Source organism: Nicotiana tabacum, chromosome 24 (genome assembly GCF_000715075.1).
Source record: "Nicotiana tabacum cultivar K326 chromosome 24, ASM71507v2, whole genome shotgun sequence".
Classification (NCBI taxonomy): domain Eukaryota; kingdom Viridiplantae; phylum Streptophyta; class Magnoliopsida; order Solanales; family Solanaceae; genus Nicotiana; species Nicotiana tabacum.
In genome coordinates this window covers 12,519,176-12,532,014 of record NC_134103.1, presented here as the reverse complement: position 1 = coordinate 12,532,014, position 12,839 = coordinate 12,519,176, and the positions used below count along the sequence as shown (strand labels likewise).

General features: G+C 38.6%; 1 non-coding gene across 1 annotated transcript; it reads left to right on the top strand.

Annotated features, from left to right (window-relative positions):
* Positions 1 to 11,736: 11,736 nt before the first annotated feature.
* LOC142178699 (small nucleolar RNA R71) lies at positions 11,737 to 11,843 on the top strand. Its single transcript, XR_012706965.1, has one exon. It is a non-coding gene; the product is annotated as a small nucleolar RNA R71 (small nucleolar RNA).
* The last annotated feature ends 996 nt before the right edge of the window (positions 11,844 to 12,839 follow it).

Sequence of the window (12,839 nt, the reverse complement as noted above, 5' to 3'; positions counted from 1 at the left end):
TTTGGCTCTAAACACAAGTAAAAGAGAGCAAATAATAGGTTACAATCCTTACATATCAGTAATTCGGTGTCATCTTCAAGATCTATGGTAGTCATTTCTCGAACGACAAAATCCCCCATCACCAAATTCGTCTCCCGTACAGCTCTTTCGCCGACGTCCACTAATCTCCTCTTGCGGGGAAGTAAATTACCACCACTCGGCAATGATTCCTCTTCATCGTCCTCGTCTACTAGACGATGTAAAGGGGAAGTCGGGAGTTCTGCTGCAGATATAGTCAACGACTGAGCTAGACCTAGCCACGACAGAAGAAGGTACAGAAGCAGACAACCGGGCAGGCCTGGTCGCGGTTATAACATGAACAGACTCTGAAGAAGAAGTAGCCTTCCTCTTACGAAATGTAGGAGGAGGAGCCCTCGGTCTCCTCGAAGATCCTCGGCCTGAAAAAGAAAGATTAAAGGATTGTCATTTCCTATACAAAACTATAACGAGCAAGCGACCATGAGGTCAAAACAGTATAGATATAATATATATATATATATATAGATGAACTCACCGGTCGCGGAAGACGCAGACCTGAACTTCCTAATAAAGGCTGGTCATTCACGAATCCCACAGTGTGAGGCAAAACCTAGCTGACCGAGTGATGAATGTCCCCGACCAAAGGAGGGGCATAGTCTCGTCTGCACGAAAAAGGGACGGAATGTCAAACTACGACTAAAACAAGCAAAACAAACGCTTGACAAAAAAGAGATACTTACGGGCGTAATTCCAAGTCTTAGAGAATCCGCTCGCATTAGCCACCACGCCCTCGGTTTTGATGAAAAAGTAGTTGAGCCAGAACTGACGATTTTCTTTGTCGTCCATCTTCACCACCAGACATTTACTTCCTCGGTGGGAAAGGTACAACATCATCCCCTATAGGAAGTAGGGACGAAGAGGTGCATCAGGTGGCGGAGTGTGACCCCGACCCAGACCCAGGCCAACTCCGCATATTTCGTAAACATACGGATAAACTTGTAGATGTATGGAGAGAGTTGGGCCGGGAAAACTCCGTAATAACGGCAAAGTTCCTCCGCCAACGGGGGAAGAGGAAAGTAATAGCCAACGTAGAAAGGATACGCATAGAACGCGCAATACCCGGGATGGTGTATTTGTACCACATCGCGCTCCGCTGGGATAGATCATATCGATATGGGCATTTATTTTGAACTTTGCCTTAAGCTCAGCAAGATCGGCCTTTTTCATCGCTGATTTCGAGACCTCAGGGTCGTCCTCAGGCGTCTTCGAAAAGTCGGACCTAACTTTTCCACTACGAGGGATTATTTCCTCCACCGTAGGAAATTCTTGTACTCAATGGCAACAGAAACACTATCATCATGAAGAAGTATACGCACCGCCAAAGATATATGGTCAGTTGCAATGCCGGAACCAGAGGGTACGTTAACCATATTTTTGAGAGAACATATTTTAAGTACAGAAGGGTTGGAAACAACTGGAATCACCAGAATCGGGGGAGTGGATATGCAATAATGAAGTAAAAAGAAGACAAGGATTCAATATGAAGAATAAAGAGTAAGACACATGGATTCGATGTTAAGAATATGCAAAACACAAACGAGTGGTCTCACGTCCTTATTTATAAGAGTTCAAGTGCTAGGACCAAGAAATCAGGCCATCATTACCCAGCGCAGGTATCGAAATGACAGAGGCACGGGAAACGACGTAAAGCATCGGGAACATACCCCATAATGACGCATGATGTCATGACGTCATTTTGAAACGATGCGACCCTAAAGGTTGTGGCTCACGAAAGGTCATGTTGTCACCTTATCCGAAACGCCACTGCTCGACTTGCTCGCCTAATTTTGCCGACCACGATAAATAGAGTCTGCTCATCAAGGCCGTGTGAGGTCAGCCTTAATTAGCGGAGGGACTAACTGTATAGGCCAAAATCTGCCCTAAGAATATTTAGCGTAATACGACATTAAGGAAAGAGTCGGTCGAGGTCGACCAGGAAGCAGCAAGATTCATGGCCGAGATGTCAACCATGACCGAGGTCGAGCATTGTGTAAAGAACAGTAACGACTAGTTTTCGAAATAGAATATTAGAGAGAATACACTTGTACTATTAGGGTTTGCTAGGGATATGTGTCAAATATATAAGAGAAGAAGAAAAGGAAGAGGGGCCGGTAATACTCATTTGATAAGAACACTTTTCAGAAGAAGATTTTCTCTCTTGGAAAAATACAAAGGTTACCTTTTTTATCAAGATTCTTGCTCATATTATTCCTCACCTTTTCACCAGATCCGAGGATTGATCAAGCAAATCTTGGATCTATCTATCATTCATCATTGTCAGGAGAAATATTTGTCAATCCATCAATTATTGGGTAAATAATTCCTCATATTTACTTAAATATCATTTATTGTTATTTATTGCTAGTTACACCTCCATTATTGCTCACACTTTAAAAATATTTTATACTTACCAATCCTTTACGGAATATGTCCTCATCTCCCACATGTTTTCAAGATTTGCATATAGAGTTATTATCTTTAACTAAATTTAACACATTATTATTTAAATTTAACAGTTTAGCCGAAAATTACACTTTATGAAACAATAAGTAGTGAAGTATTTCAACTTTAGTTATAGCAGTTGAGTTTTGGACGAGTTCTATGCGCGCCCCAATCATATCATTGTTTACTTGGTACTTCCGAAAGTCTTATCTTTCTGTCTCACGTAGAGTTTGAAAAACTGGTCATTGAAACATTACTATAAGATTTTGCTAGCCAATACTCATGTGTCCAGTAGCATAAATGCGTGAACAACATTATTATTTTAAAAATATTTGGGACATGATCTAAGTGACAACATAATAGTTCATCTACTTGCCATAATTATAAGAAACATACATAATGTTCTAATCTTGTCTCAAAATCGAAACCAAAATTTAAAGTTAACTTCTACAATCAGTGGTAAAGCCAAGAATTTCTCTAAAGGCGTTCAAACTTGAAAGAAGTAAAAAAAAATTTCGATAAAGGATGTTTAATATATGTTATATACCTCTAAACCCTAATATTTTTCCTACATAATGTAATTTTTCGACGAAAGGTGATCAATTGATCACACTTGATAGGTTGTAGCTTCGCTCCTGTCTACAATGACTTTAAATTAATATACAATAGATTTGAGTTAAAAATTATATATTTATAAATATTTAGGAAATATATATGCAGAATATGAACAAAAGGTACCGAAAATTCATTTGAACTCGTAACTTATAAGTTATGTTCTCCCCTAATTGCAAGATCTTCGAATCTAGTCAAAATATCAATTATAGCGCTGCTACTAATTAATAGACAACATGACAATTATCTAAGAGCCGAAATTTTGAAGCTCTTTAGCCTTCAATTTAATTCCCTCCCCCCCCTCCCCCCCCTTCTTGGTACGAAGAAATGTATCAATTATTTAAGTGTTAAATATGATTAAATTATATTCTCTCTGTTTTAAGTTTTGTGAACTTATTATTATTTGAGGGAGTTAAACAAAGTTTGCTATGATCGTATTTCTTGAAAATACTTTCTAAATATTTTAAGTTGTTAACTAGTCAAGTAATAAAGTGATTCGAAAATCAGATGTCGAACCCACGAAGACTTAGATTAATTATTATTTAAGCTAATAAAAATTAATTAACTGTCCAAGATAATCAAAAATGTTATTTTTCTACTAAACTACTTTTGCAAAAGTTCAACAAGTAATTCACTCATTTATCAAGGATGCAAACGTGCCTTTTTGGATTTTACTCAGAGGAGATGAAAATTCTAAGGTTGTGGTCGGTTTATCAATCCTATTAAGTCAATAACCACACTTGTTAATCTAGATTATGTATGGTTGCTAATTGACCGAATCTTTTATATGAATAGCATGTTCCCACAATACTATTCGCCTATCCACAATATATCAATCCAATATTCCTATTGTACTGAGTCTATCGTGGACGAATATAATACGGTATTCAACTAAGCAAGACTGTTAGGTATATTCCTATACTAATCGTGAAATCCTTCCCCGAGCCACGGGTTCAGAAACAAGCTCTCTTTGGTTCTACTCTAATCTAAACACAGCTTTCACAAGCATAACATAGATAGTAGGATGAATTGGTAGCTACAACAATTCACAAGTTAAAAATAAAATTAAAGAAACGACCATAAGATGATAATCCGAATTAACGAAGATGTAACTAATAAACATTAATAATCATGTCAACCACAACCCTAGAAACTAGAGTGCTTAGTCACTCATGTTCGTAGTAACAATTTTCAAAGTATTTTGCATAAATAAATTACAAAGAAAAGATGAAGGAATGAAGAACTCGATGATTTTCTCCTTCAAAAGTTGTACCACATGATGTTCTTGCCTCCAAATAATGTCCCAAAGTATTCTCTCCTTCCAAAGTAGTGTCTCCCCTCTTAAAATCACGTTTTAATGTATTTATAGCGGCTAGGGTTTTTTGCGGAGAATTGGGCTTCTCCTAATTTGGATGGGAGAAACTGATATTTTCTGCTCCGGTCCTGGTCTGGAGAATTGAACCTCGCTTGGTTGTCCGGGACTTTTCTTGTTTCTTCTGCTCTGGTCCCAGTCTGACGAAGTGAACCTCGCTTCGCTGCCCGGGACCCTAGCACCAAACTTTATACTTCCTGGAGATTCTTCCGTTTTTACTTCACTTTGCATGCAAACTTTCTAAATCACTTCCAATTGACTCTCACACATATAAATAACATTATTAAGCTTGAGTCATAAATATTCACACAAAAATTAACAAGATCGAGGTATAATGCAAGGCAAATTACATGCAAAAACATAAATTTTTAGCCAAACATCACCACCCCACACTTAAGCTCTTGCTCATCCTCAATCAACCAACAATTAACACTATTTTTGGGCACTTTATATTTACACATTTGAAGCACACTACACCAATGGCCATGGTTGATAGCAACAATTAATCTGTAGCATATGCGATCACTTACACTTCGCTTTAACTTATGCCATTCTTCAAAAATATTCATAACAAAGACGGCGTGCTTATAACAATCCTAGCCTCTAAAATCGACCCAGTGTCACAATGCACTCATGGCTTTTACACCCAACATCCTTGAGAAGTCTAATAACGTTACATATCCCTCGTGAAACCATGTGCCCTCACAACAAGAACAAAATAGTAAGTTGAATCTACACATTCAAATCAAACGCTTAAATATATTTTAAGGACTCATATATATCAAAGAAAACTCCTCACTCTCATAAAAGAAGTCACATGCATGCAATTAGTACCATAGGCCTGCCCTTAATGTAAACCTATACTAATGTAGGCTCACTCAATCTAAAATCAATTAGGACCTTTTTATGGTTGTAATATGGGCTAAGGGACCTGAATGATATATTTAAGAATAGTGGCTAACCCCCTAAGCATTTTAACACATCTCATAAACAACTGTAAGCGCAAATTCATCAATCCCAACTTTAATTTCACAACTAAAATTATCCCTAACAACGTTCCCTCTTTCTTTAGGCACTACTTTAATTCATACCCACTAGCAAGAACAAGATATCAATTTATTCATCTATGTTTTTCCTTCTTTTTTTTTTTCAGATTTTTCTTTTTTTTTTCTTTTCAATTTTCGCTAGTGGTGTATTCTTTTACAAAACAAGTGCACTTTTCTTCCTTTCATTGGTTCCACTCGCAAGCCACCCAAATTCCCTCCTCACTTCTTTTAGTGCTCATTTCACAATTGAAGTGCTTCAAGAGGTAAAAGGATAAAAATAACATCAATTAAGAATAAAAGGGATATAGGCTTGTAATGTGGGTGCCAAATAAAAGCTATAGGCTCAAAATACTAAACTAAGGATAGATTTTATTTGAAAAAAGCATTAAGCTCAAAAAGAACAAAGACAACCTAAAATCATTTTTCAAACCGAGTCTCACCTAAAATTTCGTTTCGACTCACATACCGGGCAAGTTCTAGACACAAGTACAATGACATGGACTACACAAAAATCTCACTTCACACATGGCACATGACTCACTAAGGACGGTCTCATTCCGACTCTCAAACTAATGCAAGTATTCACGGAGCCACAAGATATTAAGCATTAAGCACAAAGTGAACATAAGTCAAGAAAATGAGACATAGGAGTCACAAAACATGTTATCCAAATAACCAAGGCATCATAAGCAATTTTAGCACATAGGAAAGATACTACACATGCCAAATCCTAAATATGCTACTATCAAACAAGTCAAGAGCACCTAGGAATCACATCTTTCCTGCATTTATTTCCTAAATACTACCCTACTCAAAATAATATAAATTACGACTCGGTTCAAACTACATCCCATGAAAAAGAATCGAGGCACAAAGAAAAATTACGGGGGATTATTATTATCTAAAGGAAACTATAATACATATTTTTGGATTTTTGTTTAGACTTTAATCCCTCAAGAAAACTGTCTAGGAGATCCATCGTCGGGAAAAGTCCAATTTTTCTACCTTTTTTCGATTTTTCTTATTTTCCACATTTAAAAAAAATATTAAGCTACTAAAATACTACACAACTACTAAAATAAAAATAAGAAGCTAAAATCAAAATAAGAAGTTAACATTTTTCAAACATACCACAAGTAATTATCTAGAGGAATTCTCTCACCCCACACTTAAAAGAGTGCAGTGTCCCTGGTGCATAAATAAAGCAAAACAATAACGAACGTGGACAAGAAACTACCTAAAGGCCAAAGGCCGAACCAATCACGGCTCACGAGGTACTCAGATTTTCTCCGGGCACGGTCCTTTGTGTTGGCACCCCACACTTAGTTCTCACCATCTAGCTCGCTTTTGCACTCTTCCAATGACTTTGCTTCCTATGCTTATAATCCTACAAAATTAAAACAGACACTATAAAAATAATATAATAAAAATAAAAATAAAAAATAGCAGTAAAGCTGGGTTGCCTCCCAAAAAGCGCCTAATTTAATGTCGCAGTACGACGCAGAATCTCGCCTAATAATTGGATTGTAACACCTTCTACTTCTGACGATCAAAGGCACCTCCATAATAGTGCTTTACTCTTTGCCCATTCACTAAGAACGTTCTTTCTCCATTTATGACACGCAACTCAATTGCACCATGTGAAGTGACTCTTACTACCTCAAACGGGCCCGACCATCTCGATATGAGATTCCACGAAAAGAGTCTCAACCTCGAATTGAACAAGAGAACCAATTAGCCCGGTTCGAACTCGCGATTGTATATATTCTTATCATGCCAGCGCTTGGTATTTTCTTTATATAACTTCGCATTCTCATACGCATGCAAGCGAAACTCATCAAGCTCGTTCAATTGCATCAACCATTCTTCACCCACTAATTCTACATCAAAGTCAGCTTCTTTATCGCCTAATAGGCCTTGTGCTCAAGTTCCACCGGTAAATGACATGCCTTCCCATAAACCATCATGTAAGGGGAGGCTCTGATTGGAGTTTTGTACGATCCGGTATGCCCATAGTGCATCATCAAGCTTTGCAACCCAATCTTTCCTACTTGCACTAACCGTCTTCTCCAGAATATGATTTATCTCTCTATTTGACACTTCAACTTGTCCACTAGTCTGAGGATGGTAGGCGATCGCAACCTTATGTTTGACCCGTATTTCGCTAAGACATTGTCCAACAGCTTGTTACAGAAATGGTGCGCCCATCACTTATCATCACTATCAGAGTGCTGAACCTTGTAAAGATATGCTTTTTCACAAAGTTAACCACAACCTTGGCATTATTGGTAGGAAGAGCAATGGCCTCCACCCACTTTGACACATAGTCAACGGCCACCAAAATGTACTTGCACCCATTGGACGGGGGAAACAGACCCATAAAATTAATTTACCACATATCGAAGATTTCAACCTCCATAATACCATGCAATGGCATCTCATGCCTTTTCGTAATCGTTCCCGTTCTATGGCATCTATCACACTTACTCACGAACACATGGGCATTTTTAAACGACTTAGGCCAATAGAAACCCGATTGCAACACCTTGGCTGTCGTTTTGTCACCTGCATGATGACCAGCATAAGGCGACACATGACAGTCATGTAAGATAGCATTTATTTTATATTCGGGCACACATCTTCTCATTAACTGATCGGTACAATATTTAAATAAAAATGGCTCATCTCACACAAGAACTTCTTTTTAGCATAAGGTTCAAGGTCAGGTGGCATTTCTCCACTTGCCAGATAGTTTACAAAATCTGCATACAATGGCACCTCCTCAGCAGTAACGGCCATCAATTGCTCATCCGGGAAGGTTTTCTTGATGACATCTCCCTCAGCTACATGATTCCGAGTTTCTAACCTAGACAGGTGATCAGCCACTTGATTCTCTGTTCCTTTACGATCTCGGATCTCCAAGTCAAATTCCTACAAGAGTAAAACCCAACGGATTAGCCTTGGTTTAGCATCTTTATTTTCAAACAAATACCTAATGGCTATATGATTTGTGTAGACGATGATTTTGGTGCCAACCAAATAGGCCCGAAATTTATCGAATGCCCACACTAGAGCAAGCAACTCATTTTCAGTCATAGTATAATTTATTTGAGAAGGAGTGAGAGTCTTTCTTGCATTGTAAATGGAGTAAAATATTTTGCTCCTCCTCTGGCCCAATACGGCCCCAATTGCACCATCACTAGTGTCACGCATCAGCTCGAATGGCTCGTTTGAGTCAGGAGCCACTATGATTGGTACCCTCACTAACTTCTTTTTCAGCTGATCGAGTGCTTTCAGACAAGAATCGTCAAACTTGAATGGCACATCCTTCTTTAACAACATGCACAAATTAGAGGAAACTTTTGAGAAATCCTTTATAAATCGGTGATAAAAACCTGCATGTCCCAGAAAACTCTGAACTCCTTTCACTGAAATTGGCGGTGGCAACTTTTCAATTGCTTCCACCTTAGCCTTGTCAACTTCCATCCCTTCTTTGGACACCTTGTGCCCCAGTACTATACCTTCACGTACCATAAAATGGCACTTTTCCCAATTTAGTTCCAGATTAGTCTCCTCGAACCTAGTAAGCACTTTACCAAGATTGGTCAAGCATTCATCAAAAGAGGGATCAAACACAGAAAAATCATCCATAAAGACCTCCACAAATCGTTCCACCATATCAGTAAAAATAATCGTTCCACAAATGGCATTCTCTTATATGCATAAGTGCCACAAGGGCATGTAAAAGTTGTATTTTCTTGATCTTGCGGGGAATAGCAATCTGATTATACCTCGAATAGCCGTCAAGGAAACAATATTATTCTTGTCCGGCTAACCTTTCAAGCATTTGATCAATGAAGGGGAGAGGGAAGTGAACTTTTTGTGTAGCATTATTCAACTTCCTATAATCTATGCATGTTCACCAACCAGTCACAGTCCTAGTTAGGATTAATTCATTTTTATCATTCACTACAATAGTCATACCCCCCTTTTTAGGTACACATTGGACAAGGCTTACCTACTTATTATCGGAGATAGGAAATATTATACCTACCTTGAGCCACTTAATCACTTCTTTTTTTACCACCTCTTTCATATTTGGATTTAGGCGGCGTTGATGTTCCACGCTAGGCTTGTGTCCCTCCTCCATGAGTATTTTGTGCATGAAGAATGCAGGGCTAATACCCTTTATGTTAGACATTGTCCAACCAATGGCACACTTGTGCTCCCTCAGTACCTTTAATATCTTTTCTTCCTGCAGGTTAGACAAATGAGAAGAAACAATCACATGTAAAGTGTTAGAACTTCACAAATATGCATAATGAAGATGAGATGGTAAGGGTTTAAGTTTCAGTTTTGGGGCCTCCTCAACTGAGGGTTTAAGAGGTGGGCCGATTGACCTATCCAGAGGCTCAAATTGGGATCTTTCTCTTATGTATTCACAAGATGCATCCAGAATTTGGAATATCTCTTCAACCTCTTCTTCAAGTTCCAAGTGAGTGAACAACATCAATGCCTTTTCTAGTGCAACTTCTTTAAACGCACTTGGCTCAATGACTGCTTCATTTATCTCCACCACAGAAATCATGGCAAGGTCCCCGTAATGATGAGGCAACTGAATGGATCGATATACATTGAAGACTGCTTCTTCATTGTCCACCCTCATGATCATCATACCTTCTCAGACTTTGATAATTGCATCTCCAGTGGCCAAGAGAAGTCGTCCAAAGATGATAGGAATTAACTCATCAGCCTCGTAGTCCAGGATGATAAAATATGCAGAGAAAATAAACTTCCCAACCTGCAGCAAGACGTCCTCAATCACCCCATCAGGATAAACATAAGATTCAGCAAACTGTAGCATCACCGTGGTGGGTCTCGGAGCTCCTAAGCCCAATTATTTGAACGCTGACAACGACATCTTATTGATACTTGTACCCAAACCACACAAGGCTCTACCCATATCGATCTCACCAATCCTCACGGGGATAGTAATACTACCTGGATCCTTAAGCTTTTGTGGCTTGTGTTGATCTTGGAAGTGCACTCCTAAGTAAGTGAGGCGGTTTCAAACTCAGTTAACCTCCTTTTATTTGCCATTATATCCTCAATATATTTTGCATATTTTGGGACATCACAGAGCATGTCCACCAAAGGGATGTTCAAGTGTATCTACTTCAGCATATCTAGAAATTTGTGAAATATGTGGTCATCATTCTTCTTTCTTAATCTTTGAGGAAAAGGGGGCGGCACCCTCCCTGATATATGATCAGACTCTGTTTTGTTTTTCTCATCTACTCTTTATAGGTTTTGAAACTCTTTCTTTTTCGAGCCCAGATGACTCATTTTTCTTCTTAGGCACTTCTACCAACTTTCTCTCATTTCTTAACGTCACTGCATTGACTTGAGAATTTTTCTCTATATCGCTTGGGAGAGCTCCAGCAAGTCGAGTGTTCTGATTGTTAGCCATTTGCCCAAAATGCCTCTCTAGATTTCTGAACCCTGTGCGCAATTGTTGATTCTCATCCCTAACTTGTTGATTCTCAGTCATAACTTTCTGGTTATCTATCAAGAGCTTTTTTATCATGTCAGTCAAACTCTTCTCTGCTTGTTGTGTGTGTGTGTGTGTGTGTGTGTGTGGGGGGGGGGGGGTTAGGTAGCTGATTTTAATTAGCTTGAGGCCTATTATTCTAATTTCCACCCCAAGGAAAGTTAGGATGATTCCTCCAGTTCGGATTGTATATGTTACCATATTGATCATTTTGATTCATCGGCCCTCTATCTTGTTGCCCCACATAGTAGATGAACTCAGGATTCACGGGGCATATGTCACTTGTGTGACCTTCACGATATTACTTGCAGCAAGTAGACATCTGTTGCACATATTGCATCTGTTGTGCTTGGTGCATTGTCATTTTATTCATCTGATTTGCTAATCTCGCTATATTTGCCCTCATGGATGAGAAATCATCAACATCAATTACACCTGCTGCCTTCTGTTTAAGTGCTCTTCGTGGTTCCTCATCTCCTTGCCAATTATTACCATTAGCAGTGAAATTATTTTGTAGGATATGGATTTCACTATACGATCTTGGCATGCAACTACCCCCACATGCTAAGTCAAGATTCATCTTTGATGTCTCGTCCAACCCATCAACTAAAGTGTGATCCAACACCTCATAAGTTTGGCAATGATGTGAGCAGTGTCTGAGTAACTTCTTGTATCTTTCCCAAGCTTGACGAAGAGTCTCGCCATCTCATTTTTGAAATCCAAGAATCTGGCTCCTCAGCGACTTTGTCTTCTTAGTGGAAAAACCTTGATTAAGAATTTTCATGCTAGATCATCCCAATTGTGGATCGAGTTTGCGGGCTCCTTCTGCAACCATTCTTTGGCTTCCCCCATCAGTGAAAAGGGAAACAACGTCAGTCTGACGTAGTCTTTGGAAACACGCTACTAGAAATCCGGTAAAAACTGACCAAAAAACCCAACCAACTTTGGTCGGTAATGGCCAATAACCGTCCAAAATGCGACCATTTACATGTGGACTGTATTTTAGGGGTCGGAAAGATATACCGACCAACTTTGGTCGGTCAATTAAATTCAAAAAAAAAACCAGGGTCTGTACTGTGGCAGGATACTATTCTACCATTAGACCATTGGTGAATTTTATTTTAAGACTGTCTTTTATTTGATTTATACTCTTTAATTGTATTTTCGCCCGAATATAACTGACCAAAGTTGGTCGGTTTTATTAAAAAATAAAATTACCGACCAAAGTTGGTCGGTTTTTTAAAATGACCGGCCGAATTAACCGACCAACTTTGGTCGGTTTTTTTAATATTAATTTTTACTTATCTTAATTGAAAAACCAACTAAAGTTGGTCAGTTTCTTGAAAAATAAATTTCGCGGGAGTCAAAAAAAGTTTTCCGTATTTTTGCGCCAAAGAAAACCGACTTTGGTTTCGTAAAAAAAAATTAAAAAATAGAATATTTTGAAAAACCGACCAACTTTGTTCGGTTTTTTGACCGACCAAAGTTGATCGGTCGACCTTGGTCGGTTTTTACCGAATTTCTAGTAGTGACATTCGGATAATTATAAGTATCCGTAATTTTCAAAAAGTTTTGAATGTGCCATTGCGGATCTTCATGATATAGACCCACATACTTCCTTGTGGACTGAATTTGCTGTACTATGTACTGTTTGAGCTTAAAATGACTCATTATATCAGGTTTCACTATAGCCTAAGTCATACTAGCAAGATTAGGCCTTGCAGCCTCTATCTCTGAT